At 42.3% G+C, this 24,414-nt stretch overlaps 1 protein-coding gene across 14 annotated transcripts in view; it reads left to right on the forward strand.

Moving 5' to 3' along the window:
• MEF2C (myocyte enhancer factor 2C) overlaps positions 1–24,414 on the forward strand; it is a 367,493-nt gene that overhangs the window by 111,624 nt on the left and 231,455 nt on the right. Inside the window, exon 1 of one of the 14 annotated variants that reach the window (XM_077462413.1) lies at positions 3,145–3,270. The exons of the other annotated variants lie outside the window; for them this stretch is intronic. The gene's annotated coding sequence lies outside the window, so the exon portion shown is untranslated. Of the gene's footprint in view, positions 1–3,144; positions 3,271–24,414 lie in introns of those variants that run through there. 14 annotated transcript variants of the gene reach the window in all.

Here is a 24,414-nt window from a genome sequence, read left to right on the forward strand (position 1 = left end):
AATAATTTGAGGTTTTTGCTTCAGTCTCTACCTTCAAAGAAGCTTACAATCTAATGACCAATGTGTATGTGTCATAAAGACACAGACAAGAGTTAATTTTTAGATTGTGGGGGAAACTGGACCACATGGAGAAAAACTGCTGCAAACTTGGGTGTACGAACTCCATGTCTCCATCATACCCCTAGGGACTGAACCCATTACTTTAGCACTATAGGGCCACAGAGCTAACTTTACAGATCCAACATTGCCTTCAATGAAAAATGATATGAAGTAGCACTCAAACAGGCATAGTTAATGGCCAAAGTGGAAGATGCAGTTAGTAACCCATAACAACCAATCAGGACTCATCTTTCAGGGATGTCCCTAAATGAAACGTGAAATCTGAACAGCTGCTCTAGTTTACTGAACTGTGCACATTATGACTGCTTTTATACTTGATTAAATATGACCCATGCTGAACAGGAAACTTCAAATATGCGGTATCCTTATAAAACGGACACAGATATGTGTTTACCTGTGTAGACCAAATAATAAATTATTGTTGGTAATTATTGATCTCTACACTTGTTTCATAATGACAAGTGGTGTACTTTTTTTTTTTTTTTTTTTAGAATACATACATTTAGCAAGACAAAGTTCCCATTTACGGTAACTTGTGTACTACTTTACGGGATAATGTTTTACTGCTTGTTGACTCGCAGCAGAAATGTGTAGTTTTAGCCTGCATCAGGAAGCACCTTCTCTATGAACTGCTGATGTGTTTTTTAGCTTTCCCACCAATAATGTATGATAGAAAAGATAAAGTAGGAAGTATATTTATTCTGGAGGACGTTCAGTGTCAGTGGTTGAACTCTGCATCATTCTTTGCTGGTAATGAGTTTAAAACTAAGCACATCTTGAGCATGAGTAGTCAAGCATGTCTGCAAAGGCCAACGACAATACACTCACAAATGTCAGGATACAGTCGGTGTTTGACTGATCCCTTCATATGGTTTGCATACACTGATGATTTATGGTACGTGGGAATGTTCATGACCTCATTGCATGCACAAAAGCACTGCATGTAATCTAAACAGTCCTAATTGTACACAGGTCCGAAGGTGACAAACAACTCGGATTGTATTACATAGCAAAAAGCTAATAATATCAACCGTGCCTTATGCTATTGTATGGGCCTTTTATGGTGCTAGCATATTCTTTAAACTAAATATTTTAATGTGTTTAACTTACCCCTTGAACCAAAAGCACATATAGAAATATAAAGCGTGATTACTGTCAGGTCATTTTGGAGCATTTTGTAATACAACATGCTACGTCAAATGCTCAAATGTTTGTTCTTATACTCAGAAACTTATGCAAGTTTGAACCCCTATAGTAAATATTCCTTTTTATTTTGATCTTGGGTTTTGGCCTAAAGACGAAGAACATATTTAACTGATTAGCAAGTGTTTTAAATATGACCAGGGTACCCTAGATACGTATTAATTACTTTTACAAACTGCAGCTTATTACTATTTGATCTCAATGCTCTATTTTATATACTCTCCACTGTCTGTACTGCTACAGATGTATGGTTGCATCATGCATGTGTTTCCTCAAATGGAAACTTGTAAATATTTTAAAGTCATTGTACTCCCTGTTGTAGCCAGATGTTATTCAGTGTTAAAAATCATTTCAGTAATTCTGCATTTTGTGAAGTTTTTCTTAAATCCATACTCAGCTTTACCCTAGATTGTGTAACAAAGGAAACCTATGTATTTGATTCCTCTATTTGTATTGTCATAGTTCCTGAATATATATATATATATATATTAGCATAATCACCACATTCTAGGGCTAGCAAAAGTGTGCCCGTTCCACAGCAGGTACATTTGTGCAGTAGAGCTTGTTGACAGGTGGTGGGTACAGCAGTGGTAACACTTGTGGAACAAAGTAGAATGCTAAAGCAGAGTGTACTGTACAGGTTGCAGTGAAAGAGGCAGCAGAGAAGACAACTGCAGAAAGGAATGTGTGAAGTTGGTGGGGTGGGGGACAGAGGCAGCAATGGGGACCCTTCTGGGGCAGAATGTAGTGTGCAGGCAGCAGAGGCCAGAGACAGCAGATAGGACATTTGTGGAGTGGAGTGTAGTGTGAAGTTGGTAGGGGACAGAAGCAGCAAAAGTGAAGTAGTATGGAGTATGGAGTAGTATAGTATAGTATAGTAGTATGCAGGTGGTGGGGGGAAGTATCAGCAGAGGGGACACTTGTACAGCAGAATGTAGTGTACAGGTAGTTGTGGACAGAGGCAGCAGAGGGGACACTTCTCGAGAGGAGTGTAGAGTGAAGTTGTTGGGGGGGAAGAGAAGAGAGAGGGGTCACTTTTCGGAGCAGAATGAATGCAGGTGTTGGGGGACAGTGCTAGCAGATTGGACACTTGTTGATCAGAATGTAGTGTGCAAGTGGCTTTGGACAGAGGGATCAGTAGAATGAGACACTTGTGAAGCAGAATGTACTCTGCATTTAGCTGATGACATAGGCAACTAATGGGACACTTGTTGAGAGAGAGTGAAGGTGCACCTGTGGAGCATAGTCCAATGTGCTGGTGGTGGAAAACGGAGGTAGGAAAGGGGCACTATTCTGGATAAAGTAGTAGTAAAGTCCACTCCCAACTCTAATGTGCATGCAAGACTAGCAGCACCAAGCTGCCAGCCACATTGTCGTTATTTAATTTGTGTTCTGCTAGTTTGTATGACTTGTGAATGTAAGCTTTGACCAGCAACTTATGAAATCCTAAAGAAAAAACAAGTGATGCTTCCCTGTTGCTAGTAGGTCATTATAAGACTTGTAGTTCTCTTGCAACTTAGGTGTAGTGAACATCTCTTTGCTGTCTTTGTTTGAGAGCAAATCCCAATTCCCACAGCTGATCAAAACACGTGATTGTTAGTTTAGCTTTGAAAATTGGAAAAATAACAAGTCTTGTTGTTGCCCCATCCTCCTTCTAAATTATTTAGCTGTACACAAAGTCTTCTGAGATACTGAGCTTTTAAAAGTTACTGACAAGTCCCCTGAGTTACCCAATTTGCTCCAACAAGATCAAGGTTGCCATCAGCTAATCTCAAGGGTAATGGTTGTGTTTGCTATTGTAAAAGCTAGAGGTGAAGCCTATAAGTACCCTTCCCTTTGTCAGTGATCTATTATACCTAGAGAAACCACAATAGATGTAAGACTGCCACAGCATTCACCTATGCACTAGTTCCAATTCATTGAGATTTGATGGTGAAGAAAAGCAAAGTAAGAGATTATTTTATTTCATTTTACAAAAGCAATCAAATATATTGGATATGACACACCTGCAAGAACCATATTCTAAGTGAATATGTCTTTAGGTATCTTGTGTATATTTCCTAAAAGAGTTATACTTGGTATAAGTATCAAAGACGTTCTGAAGAGTGGATCACATAGAGTCATGAAATAGAACAGGACACTGGTCTATAATATAGCAACTAAAATATTTAGAGAATAATAAAAATGTGCTAACCTGAACTGACCTTACATTTAAGTTTGCCCATAAATATTGCTTATATTTCCTTCAGATTATCATACTGTAGCTCAATTTGACATCCCTTTTAGATACTTTCGAAAATTGTTAGAGTAGGAAAAAGGAGACCATCTTTAGCTTGTAAAACAAAGTGTGCACAGAATATTTTTTATTGTTTTTTTCTGTGATTCTTAGATATTCAATGCTTTCCATTGGGAATCACTTTCATTTGAGTCTGGCAGTCCATAAGCAGTTCTATGGCTGCACTTGGATTTTCAAATTAAAAACTTTTGGCTAGCCATTGGTATCAAAGGCTTACAATAATTATACATTTTTTTTTAAGTGGAAAACTAATTTCATGCCTACTTTACATTTTTTGTACTTGTTTGTTAAGCATACTTTGCATATGCTGATCTCTGAAATTTTGCAAACCTGGAAAACAAAATTCAATAATAGAATACAAATGACAAGAACCATAAAATATTAGACTGTGTGTGCCTTATTTACATGTAAAAATATAGGTGCCTGGTAAAATTAATGTATTTAGTAAATCCGTGAGTTAATTAAAATACTAGGCATGCTATCAGTTTTACTTTTTCTGTAATTTATTAGTCTGATTATTTAGGTCATGTAATACATATATATTTTAATGGTGTTCCATAGATGCGCTCATTCTGCATGGTGTCAACCCTGAAAATAGCTAATAAATTTAGTGAAGACATTCACATATTCTGCTCTGACTTTACGCATAGGCAGGCCGCATGTCTTTGTCAGTTAATTAACACATTTAAAAATATTATATCAGTCAAGATGACAGGATTCAAATTTTGTCCCATATTTGGCCTTGAGAAATATTACATATAGTGTTAAAATTGTGAAAAAGTGAACTTTTACTGAATAGAAACTTATCGTGGTGTTGTTTTTTCTCAGCAAGGGAGAATTTTGTATGCATACAAATGAAAAGAATTTAGAATAGATATAGAATAGATACAGAATAGATAGAATAGAGCATAATGTGTATACTTTTTTTTTTTACCTGTATGGGAATTAGAACTATTGGAAAATGAGTACAATAAAGTCATCCAATCATCCTATTGTTTGTCAGGTCTACCTACTGCCAAACTTTTTCCTTAAGTATTAGAGCCATCTCCAAAGTTAATAAACAAAATTACCGTTGAAAAGCCTTTTCAGATAAATGTTTCTGAATATATACATACATTTTATTTATTTTACTCATCTCCTTTACATGTTACGAGCCCCATTTTGAGTTTTGTCATTTTACATTATTCCACTGAGCAGTGGGCGCTTTGCAATTTCCAATATTTTTTATGGTTCCCTTAAAACCATAAAGGGTTCTAGCATAACCCATTGTTTTAGTATTAGTTTCTCATTATTAAACCCACTAGCATATTAAAAAAGATTGCAGTACCGGATTGTCCTGTTAGATTAAAACTGAGGGGAAGCACTATGGGCGAAACTGCTCTTTTAGAGACTGTCCTGTGAGAGGGCTATAGGGAAGAGACTGCCATATGGGATGTTGACCAGCAGGAAAGAGATCATCAAGTGGGTGACTAGCCTATTAGAAACTGCCGTGTAAAAGATCGTTAGACATATAGGGAGAGAGTGGCCAGAAAAATCACACAGTGTTAGCTGAATCACCCATTGGCTTGGTATATATCTTGTGTTATTCTGGAGACTCCAGAGTTTCATCTTGGAGATCCCAACTCCCTTAACTGCCATAGAGTCCCACTGAAGTACTAATGCTCCTGCTTTTTTTTCTTCTAAAAAGTAAAATAAATGATTATGAAAATGATCAATAAATATCATTTTCCCATCTTTCCTGAAAGAGATTTAACATGGTGTTGTCACAGAACGTGACCATGCAAGTTGAGAAGCTCTAAAGCATGTTCATAAGCTCACAGCCATTGTATTCATATTTCAACCATTGTGTTTTTGTATAACATCCTATTTGAGATGGTTTACAAAGTGCAAAGGCATGGTTCAGGATAGAGTTAAGGGGATGTCTGTCTGCTGACAATGTTCAACTGTAAGTTGCAATGTGCAGTCTCAAAAATCTGCAAGTGGAAGACATCTAAAGAGATTTCTTACTAATATCTTGCTCTGTATGTGAGCAAAAGGCAATAAACGTAAGCTCTGCAGTGCATGGATATACTGCTCAGAATATCATAGGAACATGCATTATCAGCCTTGTTATGCAACAAGCAAACCCTTTGAACTTGGGGCTTTCAAATAAAGGTCAGATATAGCAAGCAAGAGACCCACCATGTCTGTTCTTGAAGTGTAACCTAAAATACGATTGTTCCATACAAAAGAAAACAATACTTCAAAAAGTACTTTTGTGCATCTGATACAGTATATGTATGTACTTATTACTGCATATTGAACTACAAATCACATTTTGTTTATAATTATTTTTGGAGAACAATGGAAAAATAGATAGAAAATGCCAGCATAAAACATAAACTTTTCACTTTCTTACCTTTACCATATAGTTCACGTGTTCAGTCTGTGTTCAGCCACACAGATTAATTTACAGACATTATTATTATCAGTAATATTTAATATGCCTGCACCTTATGCTTTCAATTTGACTGGAGTAGTTATTAGCTAATTCTAGTTATAAAAAGCTAAAACTCATTAGGATTCTAATAAGAAAACATGCTACAAGTGATTATTCTGCTAAGTGCATGCCCCTAGTAAATATAGAGACCAGTGGATGTCCATGGTGAGCTGATTTATCTGAAATTATACAGTATATGGGGGCCCAATTAGTATTGAATGCTTCATCCCACAAACTAGCTGTATTTGCTTAGCGGCAAGTTTATTTCCCCATTCCAGCTGCACATTAATCATTTCCATGCTGAATCACATGATTTCATTCCATAGTTTCCAGTATGTCTGGATCATGCAGTGTCAGGTAGAATAAGCAGAATTGTATTGTTCATTATGGGACTGGTTTGTAAAAGCTATACAAAAAGAAAATGTGTGTATTACCCACCCAGCCAGTAAAAGTCCATCTGTCGGCTAATGGCAACATTCTTTTTCTTTGCAGTTTTTTATTTTTATTTTACTGTGTATTGCCTGCAGAATGGTCTTAAGATTGCAATCTAAAGCATACCTCCTTAGTCTAAAATATAATACAGATAACTACAATATTGAATTATACCATAGATGGCCCTAGTCTTTTTAAGCTTAATACTAGTCTGCTAAAACACTTTCCAAGTCTGCAGAGCTCACGCTTTCAAAGAAACATCTACACCTACTATACTTTCAGGTGAGGACTATTACTCGAATCTTGAGATAGTTGAATGATTATGCAGCTGAAATTACCCTAAAACTTTGCTAACACCTGTCCTTATCATGAATATTTCCATAAAGCACGGCCATAGTGTAAGTTCACTGAGTGTTTTTTCTAGTATCTCTGGAATAGGAGCATTTCTAGTTGGTAAGGTTATTTTATTGTGCTCAAAGTTGCTATCAGAGCAATTCAGAACTCCTGCCTGGTGAAATTCTGACCATGGCTAAAGTCACAGACCCATTTGTGCTTGGGGTTTCTTTTGGTTTCCTAAAAACGAGTTTAAAATTCTAAAAGCTAATGTCTTCAAAGTGTAATTGTCCTTTAAATTCAATGGAGGCAGATCTTTTGTTGGTTTAATATTACAACTGCTTTGTACCCTCTGTAGCTAAACTGTTAATTGGTTGCTATTGCAGAAAAATGTTGTGGATGAATGTGGTGCTTTTTTGTAGTTATAGTACTACTATGGTTTTTTTCCAGTAGTTGTTGTGTAAAACTTCCAGCATCATGTTGATTGTGAACACTTAGTGCACAGATGTTTTGTCATGGCTTTAACACTAAACAGTTTTCTTAGCACAAAACACTTTTTACTTCAGATGTCAGTGCTTTATGGGATTCGGAAATGCGCACTGAAAGCTATGCTCTTGACAAACATTTCATTAGGTCTATGAGGCCTTACTACATTTTACAAAACAGCATATCACAATATCAGAGCTGATGCTCGTTGTGTCCTAACAGTTAATCTACTCTGTGAAACTTTGGCAGTTAGCTTCTGCCATTTCAAGGCATTAAAAATTGAAATCACAGTAATGGCAAGGTTAGACTTCCATCCCTCTTCATTACATATTCACTCTTGACGGAGGTTGCTTATTTTTTATCTACAGAGGATTCATTGGATGGGAGGGTGATGTGTTTTCCTGGATTTTTCCATGTACCCTTCGTCTATCACCAGTAACCTCATATGTATACCTCTCACTGGTAATTAGGTGCAAATTGGGTGTGACTTAGAAACCAACCCTTTGAATCACAAATTCCGCTAGGTGGAGAAGTAGGAGGCCAGGGCTCACTTGTGAATTTGGCTGACCTTTCCATGCACACATCTCCTTACTTGGAGCAGACAAGGAAAATCCCTCGTAGTTTAGATGTTTAATCCGGAATCTTCTTTGGGGAAAAAAAGATAGTTATGTATAAGAGTCCTTATGCCAAGTATGTATAATTGTTCATTTGTCAATCATTGCTGAAATCTTCCAGCTTTATGGAAAATGTCTTTCTGTGGAATGTAAAATGGTTAGCTAATAAGAAATTCTTGAGTACAATCCATACGCTCTGTATGAATCATACTGTAAAACAACAAGAAAGGAATTACGACCAGCATGGGTCCTTGGCAATTACTTAAATAACCAAGTCCTTTGACTGAACTTCTGCACATGTAAAACTAGTGTAATTATTTTAAATTATTCTTATCGGAAATTTTATACACTTAGATATTTATTTATCTATCAATCTACCTACCTATTATTTCTCTGTCTTATCTGTCTCTCAGTCTATCCTTCTACCATGATAGAAATATATTAAATATACACATGTTCTGTTATCCATACTATTTACCTTCTTTTAGGCTAAGTAGTATTACTGTAGGCAGAAGTAATTAAACAGTTCCTTGGTCTGTCCACATTTGAAAAGGCTCCTTGTGCCGTGTATAGGGGCTGCTCTATGCCTCTCTGGCTTATTAATATCTTACGAACAGGTAACGTATTATAGGGCTCCATATAATTATTTTTATTAGTAATCAGATACCACTTGCAGTAAACCGCTAACTTTAAAGATGCCAGACACAAACATTTTCTTTGGCTTTGTACAAAAATAAATAAATCCTAATCTCAGGTGAAAGCTAATATTATTGAAGTATAGGAAAAGTTAAAAAGGTCATGACTTCCTGCAAGCATGGGTTTCTCCCTCCCTCACACTCCCTTTCGCTAAACATTCCGAAAGGCAAATTATGAACTTTGTGTGTATGGAAAATCATATATTGCAGCTAAGACAGCACTGCCACTTAAGTCTACTCTGTTGTTGACCCCAACAGCGATTAAATTGGCACTTGCAGAAAAGCCTTTGCAGTATGGCAGAAGTATCAACATGTGTTCATATATTAAAGTTCCAACCTAGCTCTTAAGACACAGAATGATCTGTACAAATGATGCAGAAAGAACCTTAATGTGGTTTTCCAGACCAAACTTTTAATTGTAATTTCAGACAGTGCAGAGAAAGGTTAGAGCCACCCTCAGATTTTCAGCACTGTTTGTGTTTCTGTAGGGAAGATTCCCTCTTTAGCCTAGTACACACTAATACTCAGCTCCAGTTGGAGCCGCTGTACTAACAATACAATGTTAGTACATCAATCTCCCCCACTGAGCTGTTGTGTTCTGACAGGGGGTGCCGCCCTCCCCCCCTGCCGCCAGAACGGTCTGGTCAGCGTTCTCAGCCATTGGCTGAGAGTGCTGATCGGGAGTCGGTTGTTTGCTGGTTTTCCAGGATGCTCATCTTAAAGTTAAAATCGTTGCAGTGCAGAAAAAGGCAGAAAAAAACAAAGATTTTTTAAAGTATAGTGGACAAAGGTCAAAGGTTAGATCCTCTGTCAAGTTTTAGCTGCTTCCCAATGGAAAAATTCCCATAACTATGAAAATTCCCAGCAAAAACCTGGCCGAGTTAACCCTTCCCCATTTTGCCCATTCCCAAACTGTCTGGTATTACACATGAAAACTACAAAATGCCGTATTTATTGGTGCTGTAATAGTGAGTAGTGATGGCCGAACGGTTCGCCCGGCGGTCGTTTCGCGGCGAATTTCCGACTTTCGCCGTCCGCGGGTTCGAACGCCTTTTTCCGTCGTTCGCCCCGGCGGACTTACGTGTTTAATGTATACAAGAACTTTAACCTTTCGTGACACGTTTATCATGTGTTACAGGACAACCAATTGAGACATGACAGCTCATGGACACTTGGACATTCCCCCTAACCTATAAATACACCCGATCCGGTGGCCATTTTACATTCTTTCTTCTGTCACTGTAGGGAAAGGATCCTGTGTGGAGTAGGGACAGAGAAAACGCTAGCTATTTGGTACACAAAAGTTCTTTTCAGGACTGGTATAGGTGTTAGGTCAGCAGCCTGAGTTTCTTTTGTCAGTTTAGATAAAGGGACAGAGCGCTGTATGCTGCTATTTTAGGGACAGCTCAGCCAGATTAGTCTTTCTTCATCATCATCATCATCATCATCATTAGCTGTTACTATCAGGTCCACAAAAGAGCTGTTCCAGCTAATCGTTCCAGCCTACTCTTTTTTGCCAATTTGTATAGGGACAGGCAGGAAGCAGTGTTGTCAGGCAGTGAGGATAATTTTAAAGACTTGCTGTTACTATTAGTTCCACAAAGGTTCTTTTCAGGACTGGTATCAGTGGTACGGTAATAGGCTTGTACACGTATAATATTCTTTCTTCCAAATATAGAAAGAATATTATACTTGACTGCTGCCCTTCTGCTGCAGTCTGCTAATCATTCACAACTCACTTGTTCCACAAAAGTTCTTATAAGGACTGGTAACTTGGTCTGTCTAGGGTGCTACGGTACATAGGCTTGGGTGCGGTACAGTCTGCTGTTCTGTAAGGACCGCTATCGGTCCACAATAGATAGGGTTGCCGTGCACTACTGCTGACCGCTGCCCTATACTGCAGCAGTCCTTCAGCGGTATAGGGACTGACGCACAGTCTGCTAAACACTAATACACAACCTGCTTGGTCCACAAAAGTTCTTATAAGGACTGGTAACTTGGTATAGGGTGCTACGGTACATAGGCCTGAGTGCGTTACAGTCTGCTGTTCTGTAAGGACCGCTATCGGTCCACAATACATAGGGTTGCCGTGCACTACTGCTGACCGCTGCCCTATACTGCAGCAGTCCTTCATTGGTATAGGGACTGACGTACAGTCTGCTAATCACTAACACACAACCTGCTTGGTCCACAAAAGTTCTTATAAGGACTGGTAACTTGGTATAGGGTGCTACGGTACATAGGCCTGAGTGCGTTACAGTCTGCTGTTCTGTAAGGACCGCTATCGGTCCACAATACATAGGGTTGCCGTGCACTACTGCTGACCGCTGCCCTATACTGCAGCAGTCCTTCAGCGGTATAGGGACTGACGCACAGTCTGCTAAACACTAACACACAACCTGCTTGGTCCACAAAAGTTCTTATAAGGACTGGTAACTTGGTATAGGGTGCTACGGTACATAGGCCTGAGTGCAGTACAGTCTGCTGTTCTGTAAGGACCGCTATCGGTCCACAATACATAGGGTTGCCGTGCACTACTGCTGACCGCTGCCCTATACTGCAGCAGTCCTTCATTGGTATAGGGACTGACGTACAGTCTGCTAATCACTAACACACAACCTGCTTGGTCCACAAAAGTTCTTATAAGGACTGGTAACTTGGTATAGGGTGCTACGGTACATAGGCCTGAGTGCGTTACAGTCTGCTGTTCTGTAAGGACCGCTATCGGTCCACAATACATAGGGTTGCCGTGCACTACTGCTGACCGCTGCCCTATACTGCAGCAGTCCTTCAGCGGTATAGGGACTGACGCACAGTCTGCTAAACACTAACACACAACCTGCTTGGTCCACAAAAGTTCTTATAAGGACTGGTAACTTGGTATAGGGTGCTACGGTACATAGGCCTGAGTGCAGTACAGTCTGCTGTTCTGTAAGGACCGCTATCGGTCCACAATACATAGGGTTGCCGTGCACTACTGCTGACCGCTGCCCTATACTGCAGCAGTCCTTCATTGGTATAGGGACTGACGTACAGTCTGCTAATCACTAACACACAACCTGCTTGGTCCACAAAAGTTCTTATAAGGACTGGTAACTTGGTATAGGGTGCTACGGTACATAGGCCTGAGTGCGTTACAGTCTGCTGTTCTGTAAGGACCGCTATCGGTCCACAATACATAGGGTTGCCGTGCACTACTGCTGACCGCTGCCCTATACTGCAGCAGTCCTTCATTGGTATAGGGACTGACGTACAGTCTGCTAATCACTAACACACAACCTGCTTGGTCCACAAAAGTTCTTATAAGGACTGGTAACTTGGTATAGGGTGCTACGGTACATAGGCCTGAGTGCGTTACAGTCTGCTGTTCTGTAAGGACCGCTATCGGTCCACAATACATAGGGTTGCCGTGCACTACTGCTGACCGCTGCCCTATACTGCAGCAGTCCTTCAGCGGTATAGGGACTGACGCACAGTCTGCTAAACACTAACACACAACCTGCTTGGTCCACAAAAGTTCTTATAAGGACTGGTAACTTGGTATAGGGTGCTACGGTACATAGGCCTGAGTGCAGTACAGTCTGCTGTTCTGTAAGGACCGCTATCGGTCCACAATACATAGGGTTGCCGTGCACTACTGCTGACCGCTGCCCTATACTGCAGCAGTCCTTCATTGGTATAGGGACTGACGTACAGTCTGCTAATCACTAACACACAACCTGCTTGGTCCACAAAAGTTCTTATAAGGACTGGTAACTTGGTATAGGGTGCTACGGTACATAGGCCTGAGTGCGTTACAGTCTGCTGTTCTGTAAGGACCGCTATCGGTCCACAATACATAGGGTTGCCGTGCACTACTGCTGACCGCTGCCCTATACTGCAGCAGTCCTTCATTGGTATAGGGACTGACGTACAGTCTGCTAATCACTAACACACAACCTGCTTGGTCCACAAAAGTTCTTATAAGGACTGGTAACTTGGTATAGGGTGCTACGGTACATAGGCCTGAGTGCGTTACAGTCTGCTGTTCTGTAAGGACCGCTATCGGTCCACAATACATAGGGTTGCCGTGCACTACTGCTGACCGCTGCCCTATACTGCAGCAGTCCTTCATTGGTATAGGGACTGACGTACAGTCTGCTAATCACTAACACACAACCTGCTTGGTCCACAAAAGTTCTTATAAGGACTGGTAACTTGGTATAGGGTGCTACGGTACATAGGCCTGAGTGCGTTACAGTCTGCTGTTCTGTAAGGACCGCTATCGGTCCACAATACATAGGGTTGCCGTGCACTACTGCTGACCGCTGCCCTATACTGCAGCAGTCCTTCATTGGTATAGGGACTGACGTACAGTCTGCTAATCACTAACACACAACCTGCTTGGTCCACAAAAGTTCTTATAAGGACTGGTAACTTGGTATAGGGTGCTACGGTACATAGGCCTGAGTGCAGTACAGTCTGCTGTTCTGTAAGGACCGCTATCGGTCCACAATACATAGGGTTGCCGTGCACTACTGCTGACCGCTGCCCTATACTGCAGCAGTCCTTCATTGGTATAGGGACTGACGTACAGTCTGCTAATCACTAACACACAACCTGCTTGGTCCACAAAAGTTTTTATAAGGACTGGTAACTTGGTATAGGGTGCTACGGTACATAGGCCTGAGTGCAGTACAGTCTGCTGTTCTGTAAGGACCGCTATCGGTCCACAATACATAGGGTTGACGTGCACTACTGCTGACCGCTGCCCTATACTGCAGCAGTCCTTCAGCGGTATAGGGACTAAGAGTTTTGTCACAGGGTGATTTAAAAAATGACAGGCAGAGGAAGAGGCAGGCCCTTCCGCAGGGGTGGTAGGGGTAGGGCAGGAGCAACAGCCTTGAGCCAAAGTGGGAAGTTGCAGAAGGTGCGTTCAATTACTTTAAAGGACGCACCAGACTTGGTTGAGTGGCTCACTCAGCCTTATTCTTCTGCACCCTCCTCATCCTCTCGATCTGCACCCTCTTCTTCACTCTCTGCTATGTGCACCCCCAAAGACACTACCACCAACAACACGACCACCACCACCACCACCACATACCTTCCGCTTGAGTCACTGGAATTATTTTCCGATCCATATCAAGAGGACATTTCTGATGCGCAGCCACTCTTGGTATTGGATCAGGAAGAGGAGGCAGCAACAAGCGCTACTCAGCAGTCTGACGCCAGTACCCAGATCAGCCCAAGGAGGAGGTTGGTCCCCGGTGTTGCTGCCTACTCTACTTATAGCGGTGGGGAAGGTGACGTTGATGATGACGTGTCTAGTGATGTCACGTGGGTGCCCACAAGAGAGGAAGAGGAGGGGAGTTCAGAGGGAGATATGGACCAGCAGATAGGGAGGAGAAGCAGCAATGACTTACATTGCACAGCAGGGACAAAGCAGACTGCAAATGTATCAGGAGCGAGTCATCGACCATGTACGGTCACATCTGGCGCTCCCAGGACACCGGCACATGGCTCCGCAGTGTGGGCTTTTTTTAACGTGTCCGCTGCTGACAATAGCGTTGCCATCTGCAATCTTTGCAGTCAACGCGTTAGTCGCGGTAAGCCCAATACTCACCTAGGGACGACCGCCTTAAGAAGGCACATGAGCAGCCATCACCGAGCCCAGTGGGAGCAACGGAACACACAAAGCCACACTGCAGGCTCTCACCGTCCAGCCTCGTCTTCTACTTCTCCTTCTCCTCTCTCCTCACAATTGTCCTCCACTCCACCTTCCATCACGCCAAGCTCACATTTTTCTGCAAAAAGGCAGGCTTCCGTGGGCCTAATGTTTGAGCGTAAAAAAATGATGACGCCGGATAACCCTCTTGCCCAACGGTTGGCGGCTGGCTTGTCAGAACTCATAGCCCGCCAACTACTGCCATATAAACTGGTGGACTCGGAGGCCTTTCGCAAATTTGTGGCCATTGGAACACCACAATGGAAGGTCCCAGGAAGGAAGTATTTCTCAGAGAAGGGCATCCCAGAGCTATATGGCCATGTTCAGCGGCAAGTGAATGTATCTCTGGCACACAGTGTCGGTGCCAAGATACATCTGACCACAGACACGTGGTCTAGCAAACACGGGCAGGGAAGGTATATCAGTTTTACTGCCCACTGGGTGAACCTTCTGACGGCCGTCAAGCATGTAACCCGTGGCACCCGTGTAGATTTGGTTTTACCGCCACGGATTGCATGCAGGCCTGACTCTTCTTCTCCTCCTCCTACTCCATCCTCCTCCCTCTCCTCCTCAGCTGCCTCCTCCTTTTCCGCTGCTAGCGTCTCTTCCACTGCACCGCCCAAGCTCCCCAGAACCTATTCCACATGCCAGGTGAGACGTTGCCATGCCGTGCTGCGTCTGTTGTGCCTGGAAGCAAAGAGCCACACTGGCCCGGCACTCCTTTCAGCTTTGCGTTCACAGGCAGATGAGTGGCTAACACCGCTCAATTTGACAGTTGGTAAAGTGGTGTGTGACAACGGTGCCAATCTGCTTAGCGCATTGAAACAGGGCAAAATCACGCACGTGCCGTGCATGGCACACGTCTTAAACTTGGTCGTGCAGCGATTCCTTGTCAAATACCCTGGGGTCCAGGACATCTTGCGGCAGGCAAGGAAAATCTCGGCCCATTTCAGAAGATCTTACACGGCCATGGCTCGCCTTGCTGACATTCAGCGGCGACACCATCTGCCGGTCAGACGTCTTATTTGCGATTGCCCGACGCGATGGAACTCAACCTTCTATATGCTTGATAGGCTGCTCCAGCAGAAACGTGCAGTTAACGTCTACCTGTATGAACTCTGCGAAAGAAACGGTTCTGGGGAGCTGGGTTTTTTTTCACCGCGCCAGTGGCTGCTCATGCGCGACACATGCAGACTTCTGCGGCCATTTGAGGAGATCACCAAACTGGTCAGTCGCAGCCATGGCGCCATCAGTGACATGGTACCTTATGCCTTCTTTCTGGAGCGTGCATTGCGTCGTGTCATTGATCAGGCTGTGGAGGAGCAGGAGCGGGAAGATGAGGAAGTCGCAATGCTGGATGAATTCCCAGGGGGGGCTACTCTATCTGAGACAAGTCAACAACAGGAGTCTGATGAGGAGTCAGAGGAGGATGGTGCCGGGGCGGATGAGCAGGAGCAAGAAGAGCATGCTTTAAACCTTTCTGGGATCCCTGTTGTGCGAGGATGGGGAGAGGAGAATGAAGAGGACGACATTATCCTGGATGATGAGCAGGAGCCAGGCCACCACACCGCTTCCACTTTAGTGCAAATGGGGGCCTTCATGCTCCAGTGTTTTAATAGGGACCCCCGTATAAAAAGCATGAGGGTCAAGGACCAGTACTGGGTGGCAACGTACTTAGACCCCCGGTACAAACACAAAATGGCGGAAATGTTACCGCCGTCGCAGAGGGCTGTCAGAATGCAGCACTTCCAGGCCTTGCTTCGAGAAATGCTGCATTCTGCTTTTGCGTGCGCTGGCAGAGGAGCAATTCCCACTCCCAGAGAAGGATTTGCGGGTACCAATCCAACAGCGCCTGCAAGAAGAGGCCGGTTTGAAGATGTGTTGGTGACTTCGGATATGAGGTCATTCTTTCAGCCGACCCATCGACAGGTGTCATCCGGATCCAGCATCAGGGAACGCCTAGACCGTCAGGTGTCCGACTACATTGGGTTAACGGCCGATGTGGACGCTCTGAGGAGTGATGAACCCCTAGACTACTGGGTGGGCAGGCTTGACCTCTGGCCAGAGCTTGCCCAATTTGCAATCGAACTGTTGGCTTGCCCCTCATCCAGTGTCCTGTCCGAAAGGACGTTCAGCGCAGCAGGGGGGATTGTGACCGATAAGCGTACTCGCCTAGCTCACCACAGTGTTAACTACCTCACATTTCTAAAAATGAATGAGGCATGGATCTCGGAGGAATTCAACACATGTGATCAGTAGACCATGTATATGTCTATAAACAATTTTTGGAATCAAGCACACAGACCTTCTTAATTCATTTGGCTCACTTCCCTGACCCAAAAAAGCACACCGTACTATATGCCCCTACCCTCCTCTTTGAAGAGGTTGAGCGGTGTCATATTTCTACTGGGGCTGCTTATTATGAGGGGTTCCCACCATCCCTGTGCTGTGCTGACTTCCTCCTGGGTGTTCTTATTATGAGGGGCTCCCACCATCCCTGTGCTGTGCTGACTTCCTCCTGGGGGTTCTTATTATGAGGGGATCACACCATCCCTGTGCTGTGCTGACTTCCTCCTGGGGGTTCTTATTATGAGGGGATCACACCATCCCTGTGCTGTGCTGACTTCCTCCTGGGGCTGCTTACGGTGCTGCTGTCAGCGCTGTATGTCACGGAGCTGCTGTCAGCGCTGTATGTCACGGAGCTGCTGTCAGCGCTGTATGTCACGGAGCTGCTGTCAGCGCTGTATGTCACGGAGCTGCTGTCAGCGCTGTATGTCACGGAGCTGCTGTCAGCGCTGTATGTCACGGAGCTGCTGTCAGCGCTGTATGTCACGGAGCTGCTGTCAGCGCTGTATGTCACGGAGCTGCTGTCAGCGCTGTATGTCACGGAGCTGCTGTCAGCGCTGTATGTCACGGTGCTGCTGTCAGCGCTGTATGTCACGGAGCTGCTGTCAGCGCTGTATGTCACGGAGCTGCTGTCAGTGCTGTATGTCACGGAGCTGCTGTCAGCGCTGTATGTCACGGAGCTGCTGTCAGCGCTGTATGTCACGGAGCTGCTGTCAGCGCTGTATGTCACGGTGCTGCTGTCAGCGCTGTATGTCACGGAGCTGCTGTCAGCGCTGTATGTCACGGAGCTGCTGTCAGTGCTGTATGTCACGGAGCTGCTGTCAGCGCTGTATGTCACGGAGCTGCTGTCAGCGCTGTATGTCACGGAGCTGCTGTCAGCGCTGTATGTCACGGTGCTGCTGTCAGCGCTGTATGTCACGGAGCTGCTGTCAGCGCTGTATGTCACGGAGCTGCTGTCAGCGCTGTATGTCACGGTGCTGCTGTCAGCGCTGTATGTCACGGAGCTGCTGTCAGCGCTGTATGTCACGGTGCTGATGTCAGTGCTCTGTATTACGGTGCTGCTGTCAGTGCTCTGTATCTCCTGCACCCTCTTGTTTGCCTACCCTGGTCCCTGACCTTCCCTCTCCTCCATTGCCTTCATTAGCTCCATAGTCCTGAATTGTCAGAACAATTTCCCAAATAAAAAAAAAATGCTTGTAGTTATCGATCCCAAATTCACCTCATACATGTATTATGCTATTGTCCAGGTGGTGGGACTACGTGCTACCCCCTAATAATTACCACGTGGCCGCAAATTCGACCTAAAGGTTTGCGAAATTCGCCTCCCATTGAAGTCAATGGAGCCCGCGGCGAACGGTCGTTTTCGCGAACGTTTGTGCCCGTTCGCGTTTCGCGTTCGCGAAACGTCCCGTCGGAAGTTCGTCCATCACTAATAGTGAGATTAAATCATGTATCAATATCTATTCTCTCTCCAGAACCAAGGCAAGAGAATATTGTCTTAGATGCCTGTGTCAAAAGATAGCATGTGAAATTCTCACCTAGCTTTAAATCCTCTTATCTCTTAATTGTTATTGCACCCAATTCCATATTCCCGCTAGAATCTCACAAAAGGTAGGGTGAAAATAGAAGTAAACAAAACAGCTGAGCTATGGAAGGAATGTTAAAGTGCTACTATGGTTGACAACATGTCCGCTTTCCCCCTTTTTAGTGTATCCTTACTGTGGACGAGTGTGGGGTGTAGCAAGATGGCGGCGAAGAAACGTCACTTCCGTAGCAAACTGCGATGGGTCACCGAATATGTTGTTACAATGGCTAAACTAATAATAACCATTAAACAAGAAAAGACTGCATGATTTTCACATATGTTATTTCATTTTTACCTAACAATATATATATATATATATATATATATAGTTAGGTACAAATGAAATAAAGCATGTGCAAATCATGCAGTCTTTTCTTGTTTAATGGTTATTATTAGTTTAGCCATTGTAACAATATATTCGGTGACCCATCTCAGTTTGCTACGGAAGTGACGTTTCTTCGCCGCCATCTTGCTACACCCCACACTCGTCCACAGTAAGGATACACTAAGAAGGGGGAAAGCGGACATGTTGTTACACCCACCAGAGTTTTGCATTTTAAAGTATTTATAACAGTAAAGTTAGTTTATATAGTGAAATACAGGACTTAGAACTCCGTCTGACTACTTAGATCTTGAATTTTAAAAGCAGCGGCAACCCTGCTCATCTCACAGGTTTGCTAATCTGACAGAAGGTCACTGCTTTTAAAATTCAACATCTAAGTAGTCAGACAGAGTTGTAAGTACTGTATTTCACTAAATAAATTAACTTTACGGTTATAAATACATGTAAAATGCAAAACTCTGGTTGGTGTAACAACACGTTCGCTTTGTCCCTTCTTAGTGTATCCTTACTGTGGACCAGTGTGGGGTGTAGCAAGATAGCGGCGATGGAACGTCACTTCTGTAGCAAACTGCGATGGGTTGCCGAATATGTCGTTACACCATTACACTTGCAACATGTCAACAAATTTGAATACAGCAAGGGTGAAAGTGTACAGAACATCATCAATGATCTATAGGTAAACAGAACAACCTAGCACATTAGGGGAAGGCAGTTACAGTAAAGAAAGGCTTAGAGTCTCTATTACAATTGTAAACAGAAATCTCAGTTTTTGTTTTTTTTTTCATTTTAAATCATCCAAGAGTGTTGAACACCATGAATAAAAATGGCATCCAAGCATTGGAGTCAGAAAATAAAGAACCACAGAAAGTCAAGACAAGGGTAAATAGAAGAAGATGGGGAGGGGGTAGGAGAATATCCCTGGGGTAAACCTGAGGTGTGGGGCGCTGAGCATGGTAGTTATGGGGCCAAGAGAGTGGCCGTCATTGGAACAGGAGAGATTCATCAAAATGAGGAGGTTAAGAGTTAATTACCTAAGGTCACCATAGACATTCGTACTTCTGTACTTTATCAAGAAGGACTGCTTTGACTTAAGTGTGAATCATGGACTGGGTAATCCTATTTCTAGCTTCTACTACACGGATGGAGGGGGGAGTCTTTGCCATTGATTTCCTAGCTTGAGTTGAGTTGAGGTTAAGCCTTTGCCATAGTCTGTTTATCTGCAGTAGTCATTTGTAAAATCATGCAGTCTTTATCCAGCCAGGTACATTAACCATACCATTGAAAACATGTTGTTATATCTGTTTGATAAGTGTAAAAATATCTGTTGATCGTGCCAGAAATTCAGAGCTGTCTTTTGTCCTGCTCACACTTTTTGTGTTATGTCAAAGAGTCTTCCTAGTTCTCATTTTGGACTATAGAATGATTAGCCCTCATGTTGTAGAGATCTGAAAGTGGGAGGATCTGAGTAGCTTAGGAAAAGACACTGGGCAGGGTTGACAGCAATTGAGGGGTTATTTATGAAAAGCAAATCCACTTTACACTACAAGTGCAAACTGCAAGTGCAAAGTGCACTTGAAATTGCACTGAAAGTGCACTTGGAAGTGCAGTGGCTGTAAATCTGATGGATAGATCTGAAATGAGGGCAAGCTCTGCTGATTTTACCATCCAACAATGTGCAAGTTAAAATTCTGTTTTTTATTTGCTTGCATGTCCCCCTCGGATCTACATCGACTGCACTTCCAAGTGCACTTTCGGTGCAATTTCAAGTGTACTTTGCACTTGTAGTTTGCACTTGTAGTGCAAAGTGGATTTGCCTTCAGTAAATGACCCCCTTAGTCCACAAAAATGTTGTATATTTTCACTAGAGGTTTTAAAAGCGTGTGTGGGAAATCAACAGGTATTTTTCTGCATTTGTATGGTCTTTAAAGCGATAAACTACTTGAAATACTGTATTTTTGTTTCTCAACATGCACTTTAAAAGTCCATTTCCATTTAATGTTACTCTTTAGTCAATATTAAATTAAAGTATTGGTTCACCTTTCCAAAAAAAAAAAAAAAGAAGAAGGTGAAAATGTGAGCTAAAACCATACCTTCCCTCTTATCCCCCCTCCACCCCCCACTGTACCTACCTCTGGGGATTTGAAATCCCTGAGCTTCTCTCTCTTCTCTGTGCAGGGCTTCTGGGGTGGACCAGAATGATTCTCTGTGCAAGTGCTGACCAATCAGATTTGCTCTGGCCCATCCAGGAAGCACTGCACATAGAAGAGGGAAAAGAGCGGAGATTTCAAATCTCCTGACCATTGGCCCACTTGCATGGGCACTGACAACTCCACATCCCAGAGGTAAGTACAGTGGGGACTAGGGTGGTGAGGAGGCTGTGTGGTGTTGGTTCATCTAGTGAACTAACACTTTAAATATTGAGATGTCTACAGTTAAGCACAACCCTCCTGTTAGGTACATATTTACATCCATGTATACTTGTAATGCACTAGTCCATCTACTTCCCTTTGTTGGCCATCTGATGATTTGAGAAAAAGCTGTTTCTGATATGGGAAAGCTGTTAAGTTGTCCAATCTAGAAGATCTGGCACAAACACGTTTTGGAACCTATGGTTTTCTAGACCAACGTATATTCTATTTTATTTCCTTTTATACTAATGAACTCTTCTAAATAGTGAAAAGGTTCTTCATTCAAATAATTCTTAAATTTCAAATATTTCCCAGTGTGCCGAAATATTTCAATTACGTTTTTTTGGGGGTTTTTTTTTTTGACGAGCTCTAAACTGCCTGAATTTTTTAATTCATGTATTTCTAAATTTGAAGATTAGCCTAAACTTTATATTAAACCTTGAAGTATCAGGTGAGTAATTGGGCAAAGTGTGATTTGATTTACCATTCACAGAAATGTAGTACATCACATAAAGGGTCATTGTAGGTAAGATACGACAATATGAAAGACAAACACAGGCTGCACTGCCGTAGGCCAGCAGGAATTTATGTGACTTAAATTAGTATTTGTGAACTGCGCAAGCTCATGCCAGTCAGCCTAACAAACCTAATTAGGTCTCGCAACTGTCATGGTTTTCCCAGGATGGTGTTGGTGCTTGCTGCAAAAGAAAAAAAAATGAATCTGGATTCTTTAATTCATTATATTCCATGAAATCAGCTTGAATTACAAGGTGAATTGTTCCATTCAGTGGTGAAGCGATACAGATAAGTCAGATTTATTAGCAGTTTCAAAAATAATGAGAAGGAATAAATGATGGTTTTAGTAGATGTCCGTGAACTCTAGCACAATGAGTTGATTATTACTTCAAAAAATATCTTGCAACCAATGTTTGTAATAACAGAGAGCAGTCTTCTACCTATACCCAAGCTTTAAACTTCAAATGAAGCACCTTCTGCTGGTTATAAATAAGAAACTGCATAATCTTTCTGTGCTAGAATTGGGCTTAGGGTATGAGCACACAGATGGAATTTAGTAGGTCAATTATACTGCCAAAAGCGCCAACTTTAAAGCCGAACCCTAAGCAGACAGCTAAATACAAAGATAAAATATATTATATAAAATATATACACACACACACACACACACACATATATATATATATATATATATATATATATATATATATATATATATATATATATATATATATATATATTATGTATTTATTTATATTTATATATATTTATATTTATTTTTTTATTTTTTTAACTACCAAAGGATTTTTTTTTCCTTCTACCGAATCCAGGAATGACACAACTCAGCCATACAGTACACCCCCGGATTTTTCTCTGCTGCAGTTAGGTAACTTGTCCATTGCCCAGCCTGTGACTGCACAGTAAAAGGAGAAGCAGCGGACTGATACTCTCATCTTTATGTCACATTGCTCTCTCTTCCTATCAGCATGTTTCTTACACTGCAGTGGAACAGACTAGCTCCTCATACTGCTTCCTCTTTCTCCTGTTTGAGCTCTGCTGTGCAGGAATTGCAAGAGGCTAAAAGCAAGTAAAATTCAGATACTTACACTACTTGCAGGTGAGAAAATACATTTAACCACTTTCCGCCCATATGCCGTATGACGTCCTTGGGTTGAAGTGGTTATACCGGGAGGATGCCTGCACCTGCAAAATATGAAAATTTTCAGCCGGCGATTCCCTCTTTACCTAAAGTGATTAGAGTGGCTGAGCAGTCACTCAATAACTTCTGCGGACGCCCCCCCTCCCGACGCCAAAGCTGGCGGCAGAGCCTGGGAGTGATGCGACTGGTGGTGATGGCGGCACTACACAGAGGAGAGAAACCGATGTTGCTTCTCCCTCTCTGTGACCCCAGGAATCGGAAGCAACAAGGATTGTGTCACTTCCGGTTTGTTTTCCCTCGTTAGCAGCCAGGGAAGCAATCGATCAGATTGACCTGTATCTGATCGCCTGCGCTGGAGCCCAGAGGAGAGATTTGGGGTCTAATAAACCCCAGATCTCTTCATAAAGAGGACCTGTCATGTCCCATGCTTACACAAGGAATGTCCATCACATGTGAAAGCAATAAAGTTGATCCAAGAAGAAAAAATGAAAGAGGATGTACAAAAAAGTTTTGAATAAATTAAATAATAAAAATAATGAAAAAAAGTAAGTGTCCCCTCCCCCATGCGTACGCGTAAACGTGAGCGCATACGTAAGTCCTGCGCGCATAAACGGTGATCACACACGTGGGAGATATCACCGCAAAGGTTAGAGCAAGAGCAATAATTTTATCCCCAGACCTCCTGTGTAACTCTAAACTGGTAACCTGTAAAGTCTTTTAAAGCGTTGCTAATAGAGATTTTTAGGTACTGTAGTTTGGCACCGTTCCACGGGCAATTTTAAAGCATGACATGTTAGGTATCTTTTTACTCGGTGTGACATCGTCTTTCAGATTTAACAAAAAATTAGGTATTATATAGTGTTTAAGTGGCAAAAAATTTATTAAAGTGTATTTTTTCCAAAAAAATTGCATTTTTAAAAACCGCTCTGCGAATACTGTGTGATATAAAAAAAATGAAACACCCGCCATTTTATTCTATGGGGTCTCTGCTAAGATAGTATATATAATGTTTGAGGGTTCTAAGTAATGTTTGAGCAACAAAAATACAGACTTTTACATGTAGGAGAGAAATGTCAGAATTGGCCTGGGTGGGAACTGGTTAGGGATGTATTAAGGAATAGCAGGCTACACTGGTTTGTGTATTTTAGATCTGCCTTGAATTTTATTTTAAAACAGAAAACTTAGTTATCAATTACTACTCAGATGGGAGAAATGGTTTCCTACAGTGTAAAACTACACAAGAAGCATCTAATAGCAATTGATCGCACATGATCTCACAATGCTTCAAATGTCTGTGATTAATGTTCAAATCCATTTCGTTACATTTGTTGCATTCCTTTCACTACTCATAGTGGTTAATCCCTACTGATTTATTAGTGTATTGGAGCTGCGATAATTTCCCATGGCTTCCTTCCCTAACAGAACATTATCTAAACAGTTATCTTATGATCTACTGATAAATTATGGGACAATGTTCTACTATTGCTTTTGAAGGCGTTCTAAGGGGGTGGCATTTAGGATTCAGAGGTAGATGGGGCATCTAGAAATCTCTAGTAAAGCACTTTCAAAGTATTAGCATAGTGCTGTCTAGGTATAGCATCTCCAGTGTCAAGGATGCTATTACATATTTCCAGTACTTAAAGTCCAGGTATTATTCTAAAGCAAGGTAAATCAGTTTTTTTTTTATGGTTTTCC

Source organism: Lithobates pipiens, unplaced genomic scaffold (genome assembly GCF_037356315.1).
Source record: "Lithobates pipiens isolate NorthernLeopardFrog02 unplaced genomic scaffold, aLitPip1_a1.2 Scaffold_3, whole genome shotgun sequence".
Lineage (NCBI taxonomy): Eukaryota > Metazoa > Chordata > Amphibia > Anura > Ranidae > Lithobates > Lithobates pipiens.